Here is a 9,852-nt window from a genome sequence, read left to right on the forward strand (position 1 = left end):
ATTTTTCAGCATGAATTAGAACACTAACTAAACACAAGTGTTCTCATACCACGTGACACGGATTCATTACAGACATGATATACAACTAAGTTAAATTTCACTTTTTTGTATTCACATTATGTTACTGGTATTTTTCTAAATACACTGTTGCCCTATGTATAAAGATTTACATAAACCCTTATATAACAATGAAAGTTCACAGTGACACATGGAATGTAGTAGCTTTAAAGCAAGCATTTCTGTAAGAATCATCGAACATCTATACACAATAAAGTGCTCTGGCAGCTTAAAGCGTTATACAACACTTATTACTGCGGCGAGGATTCGTATTTGCAATCTAATACAATAGTGTATATTTGGTAACAAAATCATAACCCAAACTATCCGCTAATTACCCTCATCTTAGTATATACTAACTTCGACGTATGGTGTGTCTTCCCTCTGGATAATTAATCCCAAGCACATACACTGATATATAGATTATGTCATGCGTTCTGCATAATTCTTTTCATAACAATACGTGATTGTTGATAACTATCTTTATGATCAAGAAAAAACGGAGATGCGTTCGTCAACTACAGTGTTAAAAACGTTTATACAAACGCAGTTTAAAATTTACATCAATACTGCATCTGTTTGCAAAATATGTTGATTCTTCATATATTTAGTTGTTAATCCAAATATATCAGTTATCGAGGAGGCACAATTTGTTCTCATCGGAATTCCGATTTAAATTATATACGACAAACGTAGTGTCAATCAAATATTTCTAGCGTTTATTAATTTCGGTGTGTGTGATGGGGTTTCCTTGGTAACGCGATCTAACAAAATGCAAAGAATTCAATTCCGATGTGTATTTTGATGTTTAGTACTTTCCAGCTGCTACAGTAGGCTTCTATTGAACATTTAACACAAAACACGACACGATGATGTTTACGCAACAATAAGTAAAATTGGAGAACATATTTTATATACGTCCGAGTTGAGAAAGCAATTTACATTTTTAATTAACTACATATAGTTAATACATAAGTAGTCCCAGAGAAAGAGAAAGTAGTTTTGGGGTCATAAATCACAGCAAAAATTAGTATTTGTATACAATCAGTATTTTTAGACGAAATATGCCGGGCCCACGACATAAACTCTACAAATATCAGTTTATATGTTTGGGATAAATTATTCAGATAGAAGACACGTCAAACATCGAAATAGCAGATGAGTGAGTAAACAGGAAAGGAAGAAACGAAGAATAGAATGAGGAAGTTGAGGGACAATACCCGATTAATTTAAAGTTTACTACTAGTTTGGGGGTACATCTGAAAATGTCTTGTACAGGTGCCCCACGAGATCTAATTTCCCATCCTTAATTATATCATTATTTGTAAAATTGTTGGTTAAGGCGCACATAAATAAATATACGCATGTTTGTATCAGTGTTTGAGGACACAAGAACTTGAAACAAGCTCTCAGCAGTCACAAAGTTTAGTCATATGCAGAATGATGTACATGTTATAGATATCTTCTAACATAATTTGTATTTAAAATAGATTAAATTTAAGTGTTTTATTCATTATTATACTCCACGCATTGCTGTGCAAGTGAACACATGGTATCAGTTATGTTTCCATGACTACATTAATATGTCACATTGATCTAAGCACTATTGTCTTTTCTTATTATTCCAATTCACGCTGACAGATCAATTTAAAGGTTTCCCTAACTATGATATAATTTCGTCATTAGTTGGTGCTTTGTATTGATAATCACTGTCACATTCCAACAGGAGCAGTAACTGTTGACACAATACTGACAAATGACAATGTCTATATGAAATTACAACATATATCACTCAATCGATGTAATTGTCAGCATTTACATGTCATGTACACATATACACTGTCGTCATGGAAATATATTCTTAAATGTGCTTAAATAAAAGGGCGATGCCAAGTAGGGTTTCATAACTGCTTTGCATACGACCGTTAGCATTCTTCAATTTCGAGGTAAGTGAATCATCGAATACAGACTGCAAATTTAACGTGTGGTAATCTTTATGTAAGGTCAACGAGTAGTTGTACTCGCCAAATTGTAATTAGTTTAATTCAAACACACTCAGTGGCGAAACCACCAGACTGCTTTCAAGGTAGCGGCAGCATCTATCTAAACATGTAAAAAACACATGTCTTTTTAATATTTTTTCTGGCACAACCTTTCATTTATTTACAAAATACATTTTAAATATCATTTACATGATAGTTTAGAAACATCGAACTTACTGAGAATAAAACAAAATCCTCCTTGTTTCGTATGAGTGCCATCAGATTACAGCGCAAAAGCTAATAGTAAGTACTGGAGGGAGCGGGGGAATATTAGTATTATCTTTGTCTGGGGATTCCTGTGGTGGGATGGCTGAGGAATCCTTTAAGAAGGAATCCGTAATAAAGGCAAGAATAACTTGCTTCACTATTACTGATTAAGGGTGGGTGTTCTTTCCCTAAAAGACTGATGACAGCCCTGCCCAATGCGTTCAAAAACGTAATTGAACTTCTACGCGGGCTATTAGGCCTATTAAACTTTTAAGAAGGAACGAGTCAGTCGAAATATCAGTTCTAGTCCTGGGGTGGGGGTGGTATGGTTTCCGCTGTATATTTAACACCAAGTAACCTAAATAAACAAGAGGAAACATAGTATGAATGAGGATTCATTTTGAAGTCAACAAATCACTGTAGAGTCACTGTAGATACCGTTCCCTACAGTAGGAAGTGGTGTATGTCACTTCAAGCTCATTTATATATATGTGGACCGTGTGATATAGTTGAGGAGGTCAATCTTGGAGAGGAAAGAGAACCCTTCCTTACTTGGTTGTTCCACAAAAACACATCTATACTGAATTCTATGCAAGCAAGAGGGAACATGAATGTTTTCCCTGAGCCCGCTAGTGCAAACCAACTTGAGATCGGGTGTACGACTCCATGGCTATGAATAAATATATATGAGTAACAAGTATGTAATTAATAACTGTTAATGATATGATCTCAGTCCAAATTCTAAACAATGGATGTAGGCGTAGATAGATTATAATTAAATGACATGACAAATCTGATACAAACTGTACTTCTTGTTTTCTCTCTTTAAATGATAATTATATCTTTTTTAAATACTGATTTCCGTGATTTTCTTCATTATTGTGGGGATTGTTTATACATGTTCTCAATAGTCTCACTCTAAGGGTCCCGGTTTTTTAGAATCCCTAACTAATTCGAACATTTCAACACGAGTAAACCTTTATTTCATACGATCAACATTGTGCATATCAGTAAGTTTTTTAACCTCACATGAGAAATAATCGTTCATAATCACGAACTTTAGTGAATGGTGAAATTCAGATTCGTTATAGGCAAGTCTTCAACCGCGACATACGTCACGCGCGGATTTAGGGGGAGGTATTGACAAATCAGTTGACAAACCCAGCCCACGTCAATTGGAGCCCAACCTTTATCGAATTTCTGGATCCGCCATTGCATGTTGATTAGAACAGTCAAACAATGCAGCACTGCTTTTAAACCTCACATACAGTTTGTGCGGACAATGTGCGTTTGGAAAAAGAAGCTTTACGATATTTACTTTGTTTAGAGCATATGAGAAGTAAACTTAATGTATTCAAAAGTGAAGACTCGATTGGCGACGTAATCCTTCTTTGTTTTCGAATAAACGGCGACCTCTCCATAGCGATGTTAGACACTTCTGTGTATTGAAAACGGAAAATCTCTAATGCGCATGTAATACATAAATTAGTCGATTTTATCACTTTTTAAAAGATTTCTCGTCCCTCCCTTGTTATTTATATTTGCAGCTCTAACGAGCTAATGGAAGTTGATAAGCATATTGTACTCCTCGGTACAAGTTTGCAGTGATAATTGATGTGAAAATAACATTATCAGTGACTCTTTCATGGTATTGTGATAATTTATGCGAATCTCAAAGAGCCTTAGCCTGGAGTGGCCTTGGCGATACGTTAGATTTCAGAGAAAGGTTTCACTTAACTTGCAAACATGTGACATGCCTAACAAATTAATTAACTGAATCAGAATGTGACAAATTTATATATTGTCAATTGATATCCAATTTTACATTATCACCATAACAACAATAATACAATTCTCATTACACGCCTGTATGCATTTTAACAGACATCGCACAGTCGTTTATTTGAATATAATATAATTTTTTTAATTAATAAATATTTTGCGTTAATTGGGCTGTCACAATGACAATTCTACGAGGAGGGAAATGTGTTTACTACTAAAGCAGCACTGATTGTTATCTTTACTCCGTACAGATTGTGCATTGACTTTGACGACTCTATAAACATACAAGGTAAGATAGATTTTTTGTTTATAAACCCATTCAGATTGCATGCTTTTATTGTGAAATTAATATATATACAGTACATGATAATTGAAAACTAAGATTCAAATTAGGATTATTTATTAGACAAACTTTCTACCTTTAAATAGATAGAAGAGAAAACATAAGTTATAAATTATTAACATGGAAGTAAATTATTAAACATCAAACTATCGTCATTTACATATGTGTTCTATCATACGAGCGTAGGACGTATCATTTGACCATAGGAACCTATGATAAATAGCATAAAAGAAGAGTCGCTCTATTTATAAATGTTTCTTTGTTCAGTTGTTGAGTTGTGAAAACAGCATGAAATACAGCCACATAGTACGATCAATGACACAAAAACCAGCGTCACGTTTAACGGAACAAATATGTTTAGCTACATTGTTTTCAATCGTCTACAAACAAATAACTTATACCATTGTTGAGCTAAAATATTACAGTTTCTAAAAACAATCACAACAAATCGACAAAATGCATTCATTTAATTTCATTTTTAAAAAGCAGCTTAAGTTATTGTAAATACATTCAACGCTATTCTGTGTTCTCGCCTTTGTGTTGTGCATATGCATTGTCACGTAACTTATGTAATCTGGAAAAGATGTCTTTACGATGTCTAAATTTGGCTTTATTATATGCTGTTGTCTGTTAGTTGTCATAAACAAATAGCATATACAACATTCACAACGAATATACTAGATTATATAATATAATTGAAATATAATCACGTAGTCCATAAATAAGATTACTGCGCGATGGTTACCCTTCCGTGTTAGTGAATACGTTTACGCACATTTTGCCTTTCAGATTCATGATGAGAAAATCAACTTTATTTGCCATCCTGGTTGTCATGTGCATCCTGGGAGAACTAGCAACTATACAAGGAGTTCACGTAAATATATATACTTGTGTAGTATTTGTTTGACGAAAATTCTTCAGTGAAACAAACTGTTACTTGAAATATCAAAACATCGTTGACCTTCATAATGGCGTCTGAATTATCACATCGATTCTCAATAACTGCCCACATGGTTTTATTATTCAACAGTATAATTTATTTCATCAGCCAAAATACACAGCATGGCAGTTGCTTCAATTTTAATAATAACGCTACTGTAACGATGGTATCTCATTCTTATTATATATTTTCTTAGTTAAATAGAGGTCGAAAAGGTAAAGGAAGATCTCTGGACCAAACCGATGATGGTGTGTATGCTGATATTGATAGCAGAGATACGGATGCCGCAATGGATAATATGATTCACGATGACAATTGATAGATGTCGTTTGAGTATTCACAAGTGGCAATTCACCCTAATATTTTCGTTATTCATGGGAAGGTACCATATCAGTTTACTGAAGTGCAAATTGATTCGCATTAACGATATGTAAACTTAGTATAACTGCTTTACCTTGTCCAAATAAAGGCATTATAAACACGTCATAATGATGCACACCTCTCTCTCTCTCACACACACACGCGCACGCGCACGCGCACACGCACACGCGCACACACACACACGCACACACACTCGCACACGCACACGCACACGCACACACACACGCACACACACGCGCGCGCGCGCTCGAACGATGCGCGTATACACTTTAGTTAAATTTAATTACATTAGGATTGCAATTCAATAACAGTTTGTTATTTTTCTGTCAGTTATTTTAACATTTAATCGGAATTTAGGGTTATGTTAAGGGGTGATAGGGAGGTATACTGTATGCAAAACTAAACCCTGAACATAATGCAAAGATGCTTATTTTTATTAGTAGTATTGTTTACGAACAAGTGATATCAGGTGATAATAGCAAACCGTCTATGGTATTGTAATTCAAATATATATTATGAATTATATATTGGATATTTCTGATTATATTTCTGCCACACATATATATACTTTGTGTGAGTAACCCAGAAATGGGCTGAATCGGAAACACGTCGCAACGATGACCATTAGCTAATTAACTATTGCACCGCAATTATTCAAATTTATGTTAACATGTATTAATTACCACGGCGGCAGTATAGATGGCACAACGTATACACTGATCTATATTTTGTCTTATCTGTACACGCATTTACATACACGTTGTGGAGTGTGTATAATATACTAAGTCAACAATCACTACTCCTATGAAATGTGACAGTGTTTGTCAGTAAGCCAATGATGCCTTGGTAAACAGAATTCTGTCAACGTGAGTTGAAATAATAGTGCAATAATGTTTATGACTTCATCAGCATGCTAGGTAACTTGATACTGACAGTATCATGGATACGGTACAGTTTTTTTGTGAAATGTTTACTAAAACTACTTCGGATTTGAATATGGATACTATATTATAGAACGCAACACTCTAACATAACATAACATAACACGACACGACACGTGTATGTGGTAATTGCATAAGATCTTTCAATAATTTAATTTAAAATATAAAACTATATAATTTGTATTCAATTAGTTACAACGTAAAGGCTTTTAGTGTGGCGCTGGGAAGCCAGACATGCGCACGTCGCATGTTGATCGATGCATGGCTTCATTACCATGGCAATTTGAAATACACAATAATGCACAATTCATTTCAGACCAATCTCTAGTGCGCATCAAACTGACTCCATTCCAGTCTGGTGTTTGAAAATTGATGTTCTTGAGAAAGCGAAAGGTGTGCATTTCATTAAAGAATTATGGCCCCAATGCAAACGTGATGCATTCATAAATTAGCAAACAACGTGGACATTGGGAGGCACAAAATCAAAATGTTGTCATAGGACTAGAAAATTAAATCTATAAAATAGAGCATGATGCAAACATCGTTTCTGCTTTTTGTGCGTACCAGGAAAAGAAGTAGACTCTGTCACGCATTGAAAACATCTAAAAAAAGTATGACTCCCCCAATTCACATTTTTTCGAACTTGGAAAAATAAATGGACACACAGAAGCGAAAGCTTATACTCAGCTGGAGATTGGCAGTCTAACTGATTACCCAAGTGAGATACGTAGTATCACTCGCAAATTCTATGCATCCATTAAGAAACCCGATAACACTAATAAAAATGCACAAAATACTATTCCTGAATAAATTGTCAAATCGCAGTGAAACAGATCGTGAATATCTTGATGAAACCTTTCTTTTTAACAAGTTGTGAGAACAGTTAAGATTCTTGTCAGTGGGCACCTTATATTGATGGGTTCACATACGATTTTTTTAAACATTTCTGGAATACAATCATATACCTCTGTGAAGTTTGTGTCTGTTTTATTCGAAATGGATTCCCTTCACTTTCTTGCACAAGGGTTGTCATGACTTTACTAGCTAAAAAAGGGGACACCACTAGTTTTAAAAACTGGCGGCCTGTTAGCCCCCTTTGCAGGCATTTCGTAAACGCTGTCACTCCGTCTTCGATATCTCATTGGTTCCATCATTTATCCTGATCAGAGCTGCAGTATTCCAAATCAACAACAACATCAAATCTGCTTTGCGACGACTCTATCCATTACTGTACATCGCAAACACTCCATTGGGTATGGTAGCTCTTGATCAAGAAAAAGCATTTGACAGAATCAACCATGCTTACTTGTTTTTGGACGAAATGCCATTCATTAAATTTGTCTTTTGTACAAAGATGCCCAATATCTTGTTAGTGAACATCGCCCTCACATAAGATATTATATTGACTCGAGATGTTCCTCAGCTGCTACTCCTCTAAATCAGGTGGGATAAAAACATCCCAGGTATTGAGATCCCCAAGAGTAACGGACTACACAACAAACTGACAGCGTATGCTGATGATATATGAATATTCATTACATGCAAACAAGACTTTCATAAACTGGCACAATGGTTAAAAATATATTAGGACCTATATGTCACAAAATGGCGGAAAAGCGGCCGTGGTGGTCGCCACTTTATGAACAAAACGAAACAAAATGACAATTTCTACTGAGTTCAAGGCAAGCTGCACAGACTATATTTATCTCCAAGTTCATCAACAAGAACATGAAAAGTACAAAATGTAAATACGTTACCAAGCAATGGTTCACAGCCTTGGTGGGCTCATGAATTCTTACAATGGTTTAAGCACTAAAAGATTTAACAATAAAGTGATACACTTATCTAGAGTTCTTGGCAATGTATGTCTTTTATTAAAGTCAGCGATCTTGTTTCTCGAAACACGGAGCAGTAAGCATCAACGCGGAACGACCGAACATGAACGGCACACGAACATGAACAATCAATACGATGACACAACACGCGGCAAGCGACAGCAAGTAATCCACAATGATGACACGCGACACGATGTAAACAATGTTTTGTCCGAACAAAACACGCACACTTGGGACCACAAAATAACCCGTTTTCGTTACAGAATCGCCGAAAATCTGCGTTTGCGAATACCACAAAGCGATATTTAATTACTGCGGCTATTTATCCGTCTTCAACCCACTTCCTAACCAACCAAATCGGGCTTTACGGCTATTTCCCTGGAAGTACACAGCGATATGTCTCAAGCCAACCACGCCGAAAGACGATGACATGGCCTTTTCCCGATATGACATAAATTAGGAACTTGCCCATGAAATAACACACCTGTATTAGTCGTCTGGCACTCCCTGTAATCCAACGCTGTGTTTATGAAGGACTGTCCCATGTAAAAGTGGTGTTCCCGGACAATGAACCTCGAAGACTTCTCACAAACTGTCTCGCCTTTTTGCGTGGTACTCGTACACCTGGTCTACTCTCTCTGTCCTTCACTTCCCACGTGATCTCCGAAGATACCCGAAAATTGGCTCGGGGTCGAGCTCACATGCGATAAAAACGATCGCGGTCACGGTGACAACAATACCAGAAATGTAGTCATGTCAACCTGGTTTCATTCGGAGTTTCATATAAATGTATAAAGTTACATAAATTATTAAATCTATTTCTGACACCATATAATACCACAATCAACTTCCAAAAGTCGGAGTGACTGTGGGTTGGCAGCTGGCGAACCATTAAACATTAACAGCTCGCCTTTGGGTATTAAGTGGAACAAGACTAGCCTAAAACTTTTGGTTTGGTATGTATGTAGGGAATACGAAAACGTTCACAGATAGAAACTTGACTGAAATAAAGCAAAGTTTTGGGCGCATTTTACTCCAGCAATAAATTACAGAGTTCGTGACTAATGATAAACAATTTGCTTTCATCCCAGTTATTTTGTCACTTTTATAGTTTTTCACTCCCACTGATATTGTCTCCTCACTCCAAAGTTCCTTTGAACACTTCTCATGAAAAGTCCGACAGTGTGTAAAGCCGGAAACTGTCTATACAACAAATGGTGGGAAAATGTGACCCACTTGCCATCTCGTATTGACACCATGCGCTTGTAGTACGTTTAGAGTTATTCTTGTTTTAAATTAACTGATTATTTTCTCAATCTAGCTG

The 9,852-nt window shown here is 35.9% G+C and overlaps 1 long non-coding RNA gene across 1 annotated transcript; it reads left to right on the forward strand.

Annotated features, from left to right (window-relative positions):
• The first annotated feature begins 1,932 nt into the window (after positions 1-1,932).
• On the forward strand, positions 1,933-5,860 carry LOC144349703 (uncharacterized). The gene is made up of 4 exons (XR_014931511.1): positions 1,933-2,003; positions 4,340-4,377; positions 5,221-5,305; positions 5,568-5,860. It is a non-coding gene; the product is annotated as an uncharacterized LOC144349703 (long non-coding RNA).
• The last annotated feature ends 3,992 nt before the right edge of the window (positions 5,861-9,852 follow it).

Source organism: Saccoglossus kowalevskii, chromosome 14, assembly GCF_978046115.1.
Source record: "Saccoglossus kowalevskii chromosome 14, keSacKowa6.1, whole genome shotgun sequence".
NCBI classification, from domain to species: domain Eukaryota; kingdom Metazoa; phylum Hemichordata; class Enteropneusta; family Harrimaniidae; genus Saccoglossus; species Saccoglossus kowalevskii.